Genomic DNA, 14,030 nt, shown 5'->3' on the forward strand with positions numbered 1-14,030 from the left:
AGAGAGAAAGACAGAGAGAGAAAGACAGAGAGACAGACAGAGAGAGAGACACAGATATTTTTTATTGATTAATTCTGTCTCCCTCTTCCTCTCCGTCCTCCTGCAGCAGCTGCAGGTGACCTTTGACCCTCTTTGCTCAGTGCTATAAGTTCAGGGTTGGACAGCGTCAAGCCGAGGTGTGACGTGGACAGATCTCCTCCTTATTGGCTGAGGGACAGGGGCTCGCCCTGGTGTGGTCAGAGGTCAGCTAGGGGAGTGTGTGTGTGTGTGTGTGTGTGTGTGTGTGTGTGTGTGGGTAAAAGTTGAATTGTAATGATGATGGACCAGTTTTAACTGATTAAGTGTATATGTACAGCACATTCACTTAAAGAAATAAAACAAGGATGAAAAATAGAAGTAAAGATCATAATAAGGAAACAATATAAAAACAGATAATATCTCGTCACAGCAGCTTTTAGCTTCTTTGTTCTGAAGGAAGAACATGGTCTGAACATTAAGATATTATTTAGGTTTTAACCCAACATCATGTCCCTGAGTCATTCTGCATCTTGCTTCTCTAGAAGCTACAGATCTATTCTTTCTGAGAACTTATCTTGCTCCTGACGTAGATATAAAAGACAGAGAGGAGAACAGAGTGAGCTGTGTGAGTTCACAGGAAACGTGTTGTTTTCTTCGTTAGTACAAATCATGACGATTTAAGAATCTAAACTTGAGACAGAGACAGACGTTCTGATGCACAGACAGTGAGATATGAACTGTTTAGTTTTCATCCATTGTCTCCATCAAAAGAAGTTCAATTAGTTTTATTTTAATTTACCTAATATTTAGTTAATAATAGTTTTTGCCTTGTTGTTTAAAATGTTCCGTCTGCAGATTTGTTTCATTTCAAGCTCCTAATAAAGACTGAAACATTTTATTTATAGGTGCATTCAAAGACGCTTTACAGAAAATAAAGTAAATACAAAGTTAATTCATATGAATATAATGTATAAAACTAAATGAAACTGCTGTTGGAGTTAAACAGAGTCGACCAGTTTGTGTGAGCTGAGCAGTTTTAATGAAGTTTGGATGTTTTTTCTGAAAACAAACCTTTTTCTTCTTCTGTGGTGTTTAAAACTGAGCAGGTGTGACTGAGCTCTGACTCATACGGAGACCTGAGACAGTGTGTGAGCTCTCCAGGCCTCCGTACATTTAATCCTGCAGAAGAAGAAGAGCAGACAGATGGTCATGACCCTGACGCTTACATAACGAGCTCAGCTCCGGGTTTATGAACAATACTCTGAACAGCCTGTCAGCAGCCTGTCAGCCTGTCTGTCTGTCTGTCTGTCTTTCTGTCTGTCTGGCTGTCTGTCTGTCTGTCTGTCTGTGAGTCTGTCTGTGTGTCTGTCTGTCTGTCTGCCTGTCTGTCTGTCTGTCTGTCTGTGAGTCTGTCTGTGTGTCTGTCTGTCTGTCTGCCTGTCTGTCTGTCTGTCTGTCTGTGAGTCTGTCTGTGTGTCTGTCTGTCTGTCTGCCTGTCTGTCTGTCTGTCTGTCTGTGAGTCTGTCTGTGTGTCTGTCTGTCTGTCTGCCTGTCTGTCTGTCTGTCTGTCTGTGAGTCTGTCTGTGTGTCTGTCTGTCTGTCTGCCTGTCTGTCTGTCTGTCTGTCTGTGAGTCTGTCTGTGTGTCTGTCTGTCTGTCTGCCTGTCTGTCTGTCTGTCTGTCTGTGAGTCTGTCTGTGTGTCTGTCTGTCTGTCTGCCTGTCTGTCTGTCTGTCTGTCTGTGAGTCTGTCTGTGTGTCTGTCTGTCTGTCTGCCTGTCTGTCTGTCTGTCTGTCTGTGAGTCTGTCTGTGTGTCTGTCTGTCTGTCTGCCTGTCTGTCTGTCTGTCTGTCTGTGAGTCTGTCTGTGTGTCTGTCTGTCTGTCTGCCTGTCTGTCTGTCTGTCTGTCTGTGAGTCTGTCTGTGTGTCTGTCTGTCTGTCTGCCTGTCTGTCTGTCTGTCTGTCTGTGAGTCTGTCTGTGTGTCTGTCTGTCTGTCTGCCTGTCTGTCTGTCTGTCTGTCTGTGAGTCTGTCTGTGTGTCTGTCTGTCTGTCTGCCTGTCTGTCTGTCTGTCTGTCTGTGAGTCTGTCTGTGTGTCTGTCTGTCTGTCTGCCTGTCTGTCTGTCTGTCTGTCTGTGAGTCTGTCTGTGTGTCTGTCTGTCTGTCTGCCTGTCTGTCTGTCTGTCTGTCTGTGAGTCTGTCTGTGTGTCTGTCTGTCTGTCTGCCTGTCTGTCTGTCTGTCTGTCTGTGAGTCTGTCTGTGTGTCTGTCTGTCTGTCTGCCTGTCTGTCTGTCTGTCTGTCTGTGAGTCTGTCTGTGTGTCTGTCTGTCTGTCTGCCTGTCTGTCTGTCTGTCTGTCTGTCTGTCAGACACAGTGAGACCTCACAGTAACGTACTGTCCATGTTACTGAGGATCTTGTCTTTTCATTTCACTTGTTTGTTCTTGACTCCAACACAAACACAAACACTTTATTAGGGATGGTCTGACACAGTCCTGCAATACAGACAAAACTCTATTATTATAAAGGAGGAATATTTTTCAAGATCCTGTTTGTACCTTCAGATATCAGCTGTTCTTCACTCTTTCTAATCTTCAGGTGTTTTAAGTCAATGACAACTCAAACTGAATCTTTCTTTGTGTCGCTGCTTCACAGTAAAAGCTTTTCACTGGCAAACTGACAGGAGGCTTTTATTGTGAAGAAGTCACAATGTGTCCACACCTGCAGGGGAAGCAGCCAGGTGTGACCAGGTGTGACCAGGTGTGCAGTGTCAGGTCATGTTTGATACCTGGAACCTCACAGCAATCCTGCTACAGACAGAAGCAGGGGATTATGGGATGGGAACTGAGCAGCTGAGATTTTAATGAAACATGTTGCGACAAAGTTTTTAAAATAATTTGCAACTATTACAAAACACTAGCCACAACAATGTTAGCTTACCACGGCTATAGCAGCTAATATAGACTGCTTACATTATATAAGGTTCAATGGTTTTTGTAAAGTTGTGTCACATTAGTGAAAACAAGATGCAACTCTTATTTATTATTATTATTATTATTTATTATGATTATTTTCTGAATATTTCTTCATGTTTAAATGTTAAAAACTATTTAATGATCAATTTTCAAAGGACATGAGGGGAATCTGTGTATATTGAAGTCTCACTGCAGGTGGAGGACGTCCCTCAGGTGGGTGGATAGAAAATTACAAAAGACCTTAAATAAAAATGTTCTGTTTCCAAATAGTCATTGACGCTTGGTCAGCATAGTCCGACAGTCCACTGTTTAAGGTAGGAATGTGTGTGTGTGTGTGTGTGTGTGTGTGTGTGTGTGTGTGTGTTGGTCCATTTACGAGCTTTCTGGGACAAAAACACTGATAGTGCAGCGCTGACTGAACAACTTTCATTAATACGACTTGCTCAACAACAACTGATTACGTTATTTTGTAAGTTGTGTGTGTGTGTGTGTGTGTGTGTGTGTGTGTGTGTCTGTACTGTATATGTTTAACATGGGCTTGTAAACTGGAAACTTCCACTGCCTCACAAACACGAATGTGTCGTGTGTCAAACATAAGCCAGGGTACAGAGAGATGTTTCCTGTTCACTGTCGTTGTGTCTGCAGCTGCTGAAATGATGTAACACAACTACACACTCACACATCCGTTAACACCTGCTCACACATACTGTATGAAAACTATATTATATATTTAAACACTGTAGCTAAATGTAAGTAGGAGTAGCTAACTATCTAACTTGTTTCATACTCTTTACTTTCTTACTTTCAGAGTTTCTCAATTAGATTATCAAGTATCTATAGATGAAGGCTAATGTTAGCTAGTTTCTAACTTTAGCCTTATGTTACTATTTAGCTAACGAATGCTAGCTACTTGAAGAAAAAAGTCATCAGTTAGTTGAGTGAACAGACATCATCAGTAATTAATGAGAGAGAAACAGCAGAGATCAAAGATATGACACGTTGTGATTGTGAACAAACTGGACACAGACTGTGATCTGTACAAACACTGTTACTGTTACTGTCCTGAACAGGAGGAACAAACCTCCAGTCCTGTCAGCTCTCAACAGGCAACATGGACTTCTTCTACACATTTAGACCATGTTTGAATGACAGGAAAGCAGATATTCATGTGACATCCACGTCTGAAGGTTCAGTGGTCAGAGACTCTTCAGGATCAATGAGCTCTGGTTCCATATTTCAATCTAACAGACAAAGCTCTGACATATTACACACTATATCAACACACATCAACACAATGATATTTATATACATTATATATAGAGAAATATACAGTGATGCTGTTACACATTCAACCTGCGCCCCTCCCTCCACCCCCTCCACCTCCCTCCACCTCCCCCTCCACCTCTCCACCCTCCTCACTCCTCCACCTCCCTCCACCTCCCTCCACCCCCTCCACCCCCCTCCCCTCCCTCCAACCTTCCCTCCACCCACAAAGTATTTTAAATATTTAAAATCTTAAACATCATGTTCATTCATCTTTGTTCTGTAGTGACACTGGATCTTCACTGAGTAACATCTTCAAGGAAAAATCTTGATTGTGATTAAGAATGGAAACATCCTCTCAGTGAAAGTGTGTGTGAAGGTGTGTATGTGTGTGTCAGTATCAGGATCAGAGAACGACAGTTTTCCTCTGGTCCAGTCCAGATTCACTCTGATCCTCTGGAGCTTCTTCTTCACTGAGAGAACAGTGGAGAGATCTGATGGAGATCGTGCTCTGTATTTACCTTCATATAACACTATTCCCCATAATTGAGCTCCAGTTTTTTCTTTCCCCTTCCTCTCAACAGACTCTGCAGTCACACCCACTAACCAGAATGGATTGTCTCCAACCTGGACGTCCCAGCTGTGAGTCCCTGAGTCAAAACCCTCAGAGCTCAGGACTAAGGCATAGGAGTCAAACCTCTCTGGATTGTCAGGAAGCTTCTGTCTCTCTCCAAATCTCACTCTGGTCAGATCTTCAGACAGGATGAGCCCTGGATGAGCAGAGTTTGGGTCCAGAACCACAGGACTGTAGGAGACCAGGTCCTTCATCTTGTTCCAGATGTTGAAGGTCAGGTTGCCCAGGTGTTTGGCCTGGTCTATCAGAGCTCCTGAGGGCAGCTGTGGATCCTCCAGCAGGGGGCGCTGCTGGACTCTGTCCACTGCAGCCTTGTAGTTCTTCAGGAATGAGAGGTCTTCAGCTCTCAGCTCGTCCTCTGTGGCTCTGACTGTGTGTGACAGAGCTGCTATCTCTCTGCTCAGAGCCTCCATCTTCTCCTTCATCATGTGACTCTTCAGCTCCTCTTCCTCCCTCAGAGCAGTGATCCTGGCCTCCTCTTCCTCCTGTAGAAACTGGTGAAGCTTCTTAAAGTGCTCCTTGATCTGGCTCTCAGTGTGTCGGGCCTGGACCTTGATGTGTTGTGCTGTTTGGTCACAGTCTCCTTTAACTCGTTCAAACAGCTTCAGTTTCTCTTGTAAAGGCTTCAGGGCTTTCTGGAGCTCCTCTCTGTGATCCTCTGCAGCTTCATCAACGGGTCTGAAGCTGTGAGACCTGTCTTTGCTGGAGCAAGGTCAAATGCGCGGACTGTGAGATTTTATGACTTTATAAGAAATATAAAAAAATATATTATTAAAAAAAAAAAAAAAAAAAAAAAAAAGCAAAACTAAACTGTACTACTACTACGGACTCACATGGTTGCAACAAAAAGAAATATAATCATACGGACTGTTAGTGGTATAAGGTGTTTGTGAAATGCCACTTTTTGGGCTTTATTCATCACCTACATTTTTGAGTAACAGTATTTGGTTGCAAGGGAAGTTACATTGACGCTAAGGCTATTTTTCGTTTTATTCTCACATTGACTCAGTGGGTGTTTTGAATGAGTTTTCTCCCTTTGCATAAGATTATTTTAAATGAGTATTGCTTATATAGCCTCATCACATTATACTACTGGTCTAGGTGATTATGTGAACCCAAGTTGCAGTTATTGATATCTGAATTGCACTTTTAAATTAGTTTACATTTGAACTTTTACAACTTAAAGTGTATAATGGCAACTCATCCTGACCTATCAGACCTTGATATGAACACTGATCTTGACCCACCACCGACTGGCCCTGGCTCTTCTAGTCACTACAGCCTGAGGCCCAGACGAAACCCCAGAGTCACCTCAGGATGGTCAGACACCAAATGGACCAATCCTTATCATACTGCCAAATTTGACTTTGAGTAAATTCAGGTTTTTGTGTTCATGTGACTATTGGACAATTGTTAAGTGTTAAATGCCGCCCTCATGTGGGTAGAGTTTTGCAGCGTTCTACTCAACTAAGCAGCTGTTTCATATTATGAGACATTAATGGGTTAGTGTGTTTTTTGCTGTGTTCTTTAAAAGGAAATTTAAATAAGGGAACTTCATATTGTGCTTGTCTTTAAAACCTTAGTTTTGATTTAGTTTCTTTTTAGCACTATGGCCTTTCATTCTACTTGGTACTGACATGTATGCCAGTTATCTAAATAATTCCCTGTATCTCACTCTGGTCCTGAACACTTAGTTGCATAGTCATGTATGACAAGTATACTTAGTACAGACTGTATCTCAGTGCGTACGGCTGGGGACAGCCTTTGTCTTACCAGGGGGGAATATGTAACAGTGAATATATGAAATGTGCCTTTAACGTGTGTCGCTTACCAGTGATGTCATAAAACTGCGTTTGTTATGGTTTGAGTTAGTTGAGAGCATGCTACTACGCTGGTCGGATGTATATCCACGACTCCTTGCTCCTTCCTACTTCCCTCAACTCAGTGATGATAATAAGTCCGTGTGGTAACTATGTATTTCATGTATGAATATATATAGCAGCCGTACAACCGGGCTTTGTAAGGTTGGAGTGTTTTAAGTTTATGTACAAATAAACGACGAGTATTTGTGAAATCCCCACACTCTGTCGATGTGCCTTTCTACCCGCCTTTCTCACTCCAAGACACACGGACCCAAAATCGTCACACAGTGTCTTGATGAAAAACCTTTAGTGAGTGATCCACCTTTGTAAACTTGACTTTAAAGAGCCTGTCAGACCTTCTCCTGCAGAGATCAACCAGCAGCTCCACTGTGATCAGACTGTGGGTGGGAGAGACAGATGATCTGAATGCCTCAAGTTTTTCATTTCATTTCATATCACTTAAACATGGATCACTGTATGAAACGGTGAAATATATGAACATACATGTAGAAACAAACACAACAGAAGGACTGGTTTTTACAGCTCTTGCACACTGTTCTCAGTAACAGTCTGTTGAAGCTCCACCCCTCACCTGATACTCTGAACGAAGCAGGAAAATACCATTTCATACTGGTCGTCACTCGTGAGAGACACGTTGATGCTGAGAAACATTTAAAGAGATTCACCTTTAAACCAAAAACAACAGCTTCTACAGAGAGAGGAGGGAAAACAGGACGACAGCAACTTCAACCTGCAGCGGACTCCACACACAACTGGGAGTTTATAAGAGACAAGACTGAAAGTGAAAGTGTGGGAGGGAAACCACACCTGACTGACCTCTGTGCTGCTTTGTGTCTTCAGCTTCACTCAGAGAGGACATGTCTTCCCGGTCAGAGGAGGAGCTCACCTGTCCTGTCTGCCATGACATCTTTAAAGACTGTTTGTCCTGTCCTGCAGCCACAGCTTCTGTAGAGACTGTCTGCAGCGCTGGTGGAGAGAGAAGGTAACAACAACAGTGTCCAGTGTGTAAAGGAGATCATCAAAGGATATACCACCATTTTCTTTGTCCCTGAAGAACCTGTGTGAGGACTTCTTACTGGCAGAGACATCAGAGACCTTCAGCAGGGTCTGAGCCTCTCTGCAGTCTGCACTCTGAAGAACTCAGACTCTTCTGTCTGGACCACCAGCAGCCAGTGTGTCTCGTCTGTCGAGACTCAAAGACACACACACCACAGCTTCAGACCCGTTGATTGAAGCTGCAGAGGATCACAGAGAGGAGCTCCAGAAAGCCCCTGAAGCCTTTACAAGAGAAACTGAAAGCTGTTGAACGAGTTAAAGGAGACTGTACCAAACAGCACAAACAATCAAGGTCGCGGCCCGACACACTGAGAGCCAGATCAAGGAGCACTTTAAGAAGCTTCACCAGTTTCTACAGGAGGAAGAGGAGGCCAGGATCACTGCTCGAGAGGGAGGAAGAGGAGCTGAAAGAGTCACATGATGAAGGAGAAGATGGAGGCTCTGAGCAGAAGAGATAGCAGCTCTGTCACACACAGTCAGAGCCACAGAGGACGAGCTGAGAGCTGAAGACCTCTCATTCCTGAAGAACTACAAGGCTGCGATGGACAGAGTCCAGCAGCGCCCTGCTGGAGGATCCACAGCCGCCCTCAGGAGCTCTGATAGACAGGCCAAACACCGGGCAACTGACCTTCAACATCTGGAAAACAGATGAAGGACCTGGTCTCTACAGTCCTGTGGTTCTGGACCCAAACTCTGCTCATCCAGTATTATACCTGGTCTGAAGATCTGACCAGAGTGAGATTTGGAGAGAGACAGGAAGCTTCCTTGACATCCAGAGAGGTTTGACTCCTATGCCTTAGTCCTGAGGCTCTGAGGGTTTTGACTCAGGGACTCACAGCTGGGACGTCCAGGTTGGAGACAGTCCATTCTGGTCTGTGGGTGTGACTGCAAGTAGTCTGTTGAGAGGAAGGGGATAGAAAAAGCCTGGAGCTAAATTATGGACACATAGTGTTAATGAAGGTGAATACAGAGCACAGTTCCATCAGATCTCATCACTCTTCTCTCAGTGAGAAGCTCCAGAGGATCAGAGTGAATCTGGACTGGACCAGAGGAAAACTGTCGTTTCGTGATCCTGAGAACTGACACACACACATACACACCTTCCACACCACTTTCACTAGGAGGATTGTTTCCAATACTTTAAACAAACAAAGATTTCCTCTGAAGATATTACCAGTGAAGATCAGAGTCACTACAGAACAAAGATGAAGAACATGATGGTTTAAGATCTTTAATACTTTAAAATATCTTTGTGGGTGGAGGAGGTGGAGGGAGGAGGAGGAAGTTGGAGGGAGGTGGAGGGGGTGGGGGGGTGGAGGGAGGAGGAGGGAGGTGGAGGGGGTGGGGGGTGGAGGGGGTGGAGGGAGGAGAGGGAGGTGGAGGGGGGTGGAGGGAGGTGGAGGGAGGTGGAGGGAGGTGGAGGGAGGTGGAGGGGGGTGGAGGGAGGGTGGAGGGGGGTGGAGGGGAGCAGGAGGGGGGTGGGGGGAGGTGGGGAAGGTGGAGGAGGTGGAGGGGGTGGAGGGAGGTGGAGGGGGTGGAGGGAGGAGGTAGGGGGTGGAGGAGGTGGAGGGAGGAGGAGAGGAGGGTGGAGGGGTGGTGGAGGGAGGTGAGGGGAGTGGAGGAGTGGAGGGAGGTGGCAGGGAGGAGGGGCGGGGTGGGGGGAGGTGAGGAAGGTGGAGGGAAGGAGGAGGGAGGAGGAGGGAGGAGGAGGGGGGAGGAGGTGAAGGTGAGGGAAGGTGGAGGGGGTGGAGGGAGAGGAGGTAGGAGAGGGAGGAGGAGGGGGGAGGAGGGAGGTGGAGGGAGGAGGAGGGAGGTGGAGTGGAGGAGGTTAGGGGGAGGGGAGGAGGGCGGACGAGGAGGGAGGCATGGAGGCGAAGGTCGAGGATGGTGAGGGGTAGAGGGAGGAGGAGGGGTGGAGGGGGAGGAGGGAGGTTGAGCGGGGAGGAGGGGGAGTGAGGAGGAGGAGGGAGGTGGAGGGGGGTGGAGGGACGTGGAGGGAGGTGGAGGGGAGGAAGGAGGATGAGGGAGGTGGAGGGAGGAGGAGGGGGGTGGAGGGTTTGGAGAGGGGCAGTGTTAATGTGTAACAGCACTGCAACTGTCATGTATTCTCTATATATAATGTATATAAATTATTCATTGTGTTGATGTGTGTTGATATTAATGTGTGTATATATGTCAGAGCTGTTGTTCTGTTAGATTGAAATATGGCAAACCAGAGCTCATTGAATCCTGAAGAAGTCTCTGACCATGAACGCTCAGACGTGGATGTCACATGATATCTTGCTCCTGTCATTCAAACATTGGTGTAAACGTGTAGAAGAAGTCCATGTTGCCCTGTTGAGAGCTGACAGGACTGAGAGGTTTGTTCCTCCTGTTCAGCGACAGAATGCAGTGGCAGTAACAGTTGGTTTTGACAGGGAAGCAGTGCTGTGTCCAGTTGGTTCACAATCACAACCGTGTCATAAGTCTTTAAGATCTGTTAAGCATGTATTTCTCTCCTCAATTAAGTTAACTGATGATTGTACTCTGTTTCGACTCGATACTAACTGATGGGTATGCTTTTTCTTCAAGTAGCTAGCCATCTCTACGTTAGGCTAAATATAAACATAAGGCTTAAAGTTTTTAGAAAAAACTAGCTAACAATTAGCCTTCATCTATAGATACGTTGATAATCTAATTGGAGAAACTCTGAAAGTAAGAAAGTAAAAGAAGTATGTAACAAGTAGATAGTTAGCTACTCCGGATACTTACATCTTAGCTACAGTGTTAAAATAGTATAATATAGTTTCATACAGTATGTGTGAAGCAAGGTGTTAATATCGGGATGTTGTGTAAGTTGTTGCGTATGTTTGTGTTTACATATTTCAGCAGCTGCAGTGACACAACGACGGTGAACGAGGGGGAGAGACAATCTCCTGAGTACCTGGCTTATGTTTGACAACGACGGAGCACAGTTACGTGTTGTTGCTTGAGGATGGAAGTTATCCCAGTTTAACAGCCCATGTTAAACATATACAGTACAGACACAACACACACAACACACACACACACACACCACAACACAACTTACAAAATACGTTAATTTCAGATTGTTGTTGAGGAGTCAAAAAGTTTCCCTTTGATTAATGAAAAGTTTGTCAGTCAGTGCTGCACTGTATCATGTTTTTTTCCAGGAAGTCGTAAGGGGACCAACACACACACACACACACACACACACACACACACACACACCACCTTCCTAACCTTAAACCAGGTGGACTGTCGGACTATGCGACAAGCGTCAATGACTATTTGGAAGCAGAAACATTTTTATTTAAGTCTTTTGTATTTTCTAATTGCCACCCACCTGAAGGGGACTCTCCAACCTGCATGAACTCAATAATACACAGATCCCTCATGTCTTTGAAAATTGATCAATCTAAATAGTTTTAACATTTAAACTGAAGAAATATTCAGAAAATATTCAATAAATAAATAATATAATAATATAATAAATAAGAGCGTTTGCATCTTTGTTTTCACTAAGTGAACACTTTACAAAACCATTGAACCTTATATAATAGTAAGCAGTCTATATTAAGCTGCTATAGCCGTGGTAAAGCTAACAGTTTGTGGCTTAGATGTTTTGTAATAGTTGCAATTATTTTAAAAAACTTTTGTCGCAACATGTTTTCATTAAAATCTCAGGCTGCTTCAGTTCCCATCCCGATAATCCTGCTTCTGTCTGATAGCAGGGATTGCTGTGAGGTTCAGGTATTCAAAACATGACACTTGACACTGCACACACTGGTATCAACTGGTCACACCTGTTGTATCCCCTGCAGGTGTGGACACCATTGTGACTTCTTCACAAATAAAGCTCCTGTGTTTGCCAGTGGAAAGCTTTTACTGAGTGAAGCGCGACACAATCAGAAAGAATTCAGTTTGGTTGTCATTGACTTAAAACACACTAAGATTTTAGAAGAGTGTAAGAACAGCTGGATATCTGAAGGTACAAAGGATCCTTGAAAATATTCCTCCTTGTATAATAATAGGAGTTTTGATTGTATTGCAGGACTTGTCAGACATCCTAATAAAGTGTTTGTGTTTGTAGTTGGAGTCAAGAACAAACAAGTGAAATGAAAAGACAAGTCCTCGTAACATGGACAGTACGTTACTGTGAGGTCTCACTGTGTCTGACAGCAGACAGGACCCAGAAGACAGACAGACAGACAGACAGACACACAGACACACTAGACACACAGACAGAACAGGACACACAGACGACAGACACACAGACACACAGACGAGACAGACACACCAGAACACACAGACAGAACACACAGACGAGACATTAAACACACAACAGACACACACGAGCAGAACAGACAGACAGACAGACACACAGACAGGACACCACAGACAGACAACACCAGACAGACACAAGACACACGACAGACCAGACAGACAGACAGACACACGACAACACAGACAGTACACGACAGACAGACAGACGACACACAGACAGAGCAGACAGCAACCTAGAACGAGACACGACAGACAAGACACACAGACAGACAGTCAGACCACAAGACAACACACAAACACGAAGACACACCAACAGACAGAACAGAACACACACACCACATGATAGATCAGACACACTGACTGATGACACACAGGAACAAGACAGACAGACAGACCACACAGACAGGTTACACCAAGACAGGACAGACACCAGACTATTGGTTACTACTAGTTCAACTTATGACACAGACAGACAATGTTGGAGACAGCACGAGGACAGGAGCAGACACACGCAGACAGACAGAGCAGGACAGAGAGAATGACAGGAGCAGACACTACAGACAGGCTCCACCAGACGAACAGACAGACACACCAGACAGCACAGACAGACAGACAGACAAGCACGACGAGACATCCACACACAAGCACAGATGATCAGATCAGTACCAGCAGACAATCTACACTATACACACGACAGACAAGACAGCACAGCAGCTATCAAGACCGACACATGAACAGACCACACATCCTCAATGAGTGTAGAGAATGTGAAAATGACAGCACTAAAGGATGATTGAGTGATGCTAGTTCTCTTGGTCATCAAAAATGGGTGAAAGGCAGTAGAGGACGTGATTCACGGACAAGACAAGTCAGAAAAATGTAAAATATTAAAAAATACATTTTAAATCAGACTAGTACGATAGTCACTGTATCAATGTCTTTGGTTCACGGGCGCCGCGCAAACAATTCTTCAGACATCACGACACTCCTGAGGTCTACGGCAGGATTATGGCGGGTCAGGCAGAAGACAGAGACCACAGACAGCATGACCAGAAGCAGACAGACAGACAGACAACAGAACAGACAGACAGACACACAGACAGACAGACACACAGAAGACAGACAGACAGAACACAGCAGACACACAGACAGACAGACAGACACACAACAGAACACACACAAGACTAACGACAGACAGACAGACGACACATTACAACCACACACAGACAGACAGACACACAGACAGAACAACAAGAGACCGACAGTACCAGACAGACAAACAGACAGAGACATAGACAGACAGAGACAGAACAGACAGACAGACAGACAAGAAGACAAGACAGACAAGACAGACAGGCTGACAGACAGACAGAAAGACACGACAGACAGACAATGAGCCAGCGACAGAAGAGCTCAGGACAGACAGACAGACCAGACAAGACAAGACAAGTGACAGACAGACAGACAGAAGACAGACAGACAGACAGACACTGACAGGCTGCTGACAGGCTGTTCAGAGTATTGTTCATAAACCGGAGCTGGAGCTCAGTATTGTAGCGTCAGGGTCTGACCATCTGTCTGCTCTTTCCTTCATTTGCAGATAATGTACGGAGCTGAGAGCTCCACACACTGTCTCAGGTCTCCCGTATGAGTCAGAGCTCAGTCACAACCTGCAGTTTTAAACAACCACAGAGAAGAAAAAGGTTTGTGTTTCCAGAAAAAACATCCAAACCTTCATAAACTGCTCAGCTCAACAATGTGGTCGACTCTGTTTTAACTCAAAGCAGTTTCATTTAGTTTTATACATATATTCATATGAATACTTGTTTATTTACTTTATTTTCTCTGTAAAGCGTTTTGACTGCAAACCTATATAATGTTTAGTCTTTATTAGAGCTTGAAAAATGAAACAATTGCAGA

Source organism: Seriola dumerili, unplaced genomic scaffold, assembly GCF_002260705.1.
Source record: "Seriola dumerili isolate Sdu_G_001 unplaced genomic scaffold, Sdu_1.0 BDQW01000306.1, whole genome shotgun sequence".
NCBI classification, from domain to species: Eukaryota; Metazoa; Chordata; class Actinopteri; order Carangiformes; family Carangidae; genus Seriola; species Seriola dumerili.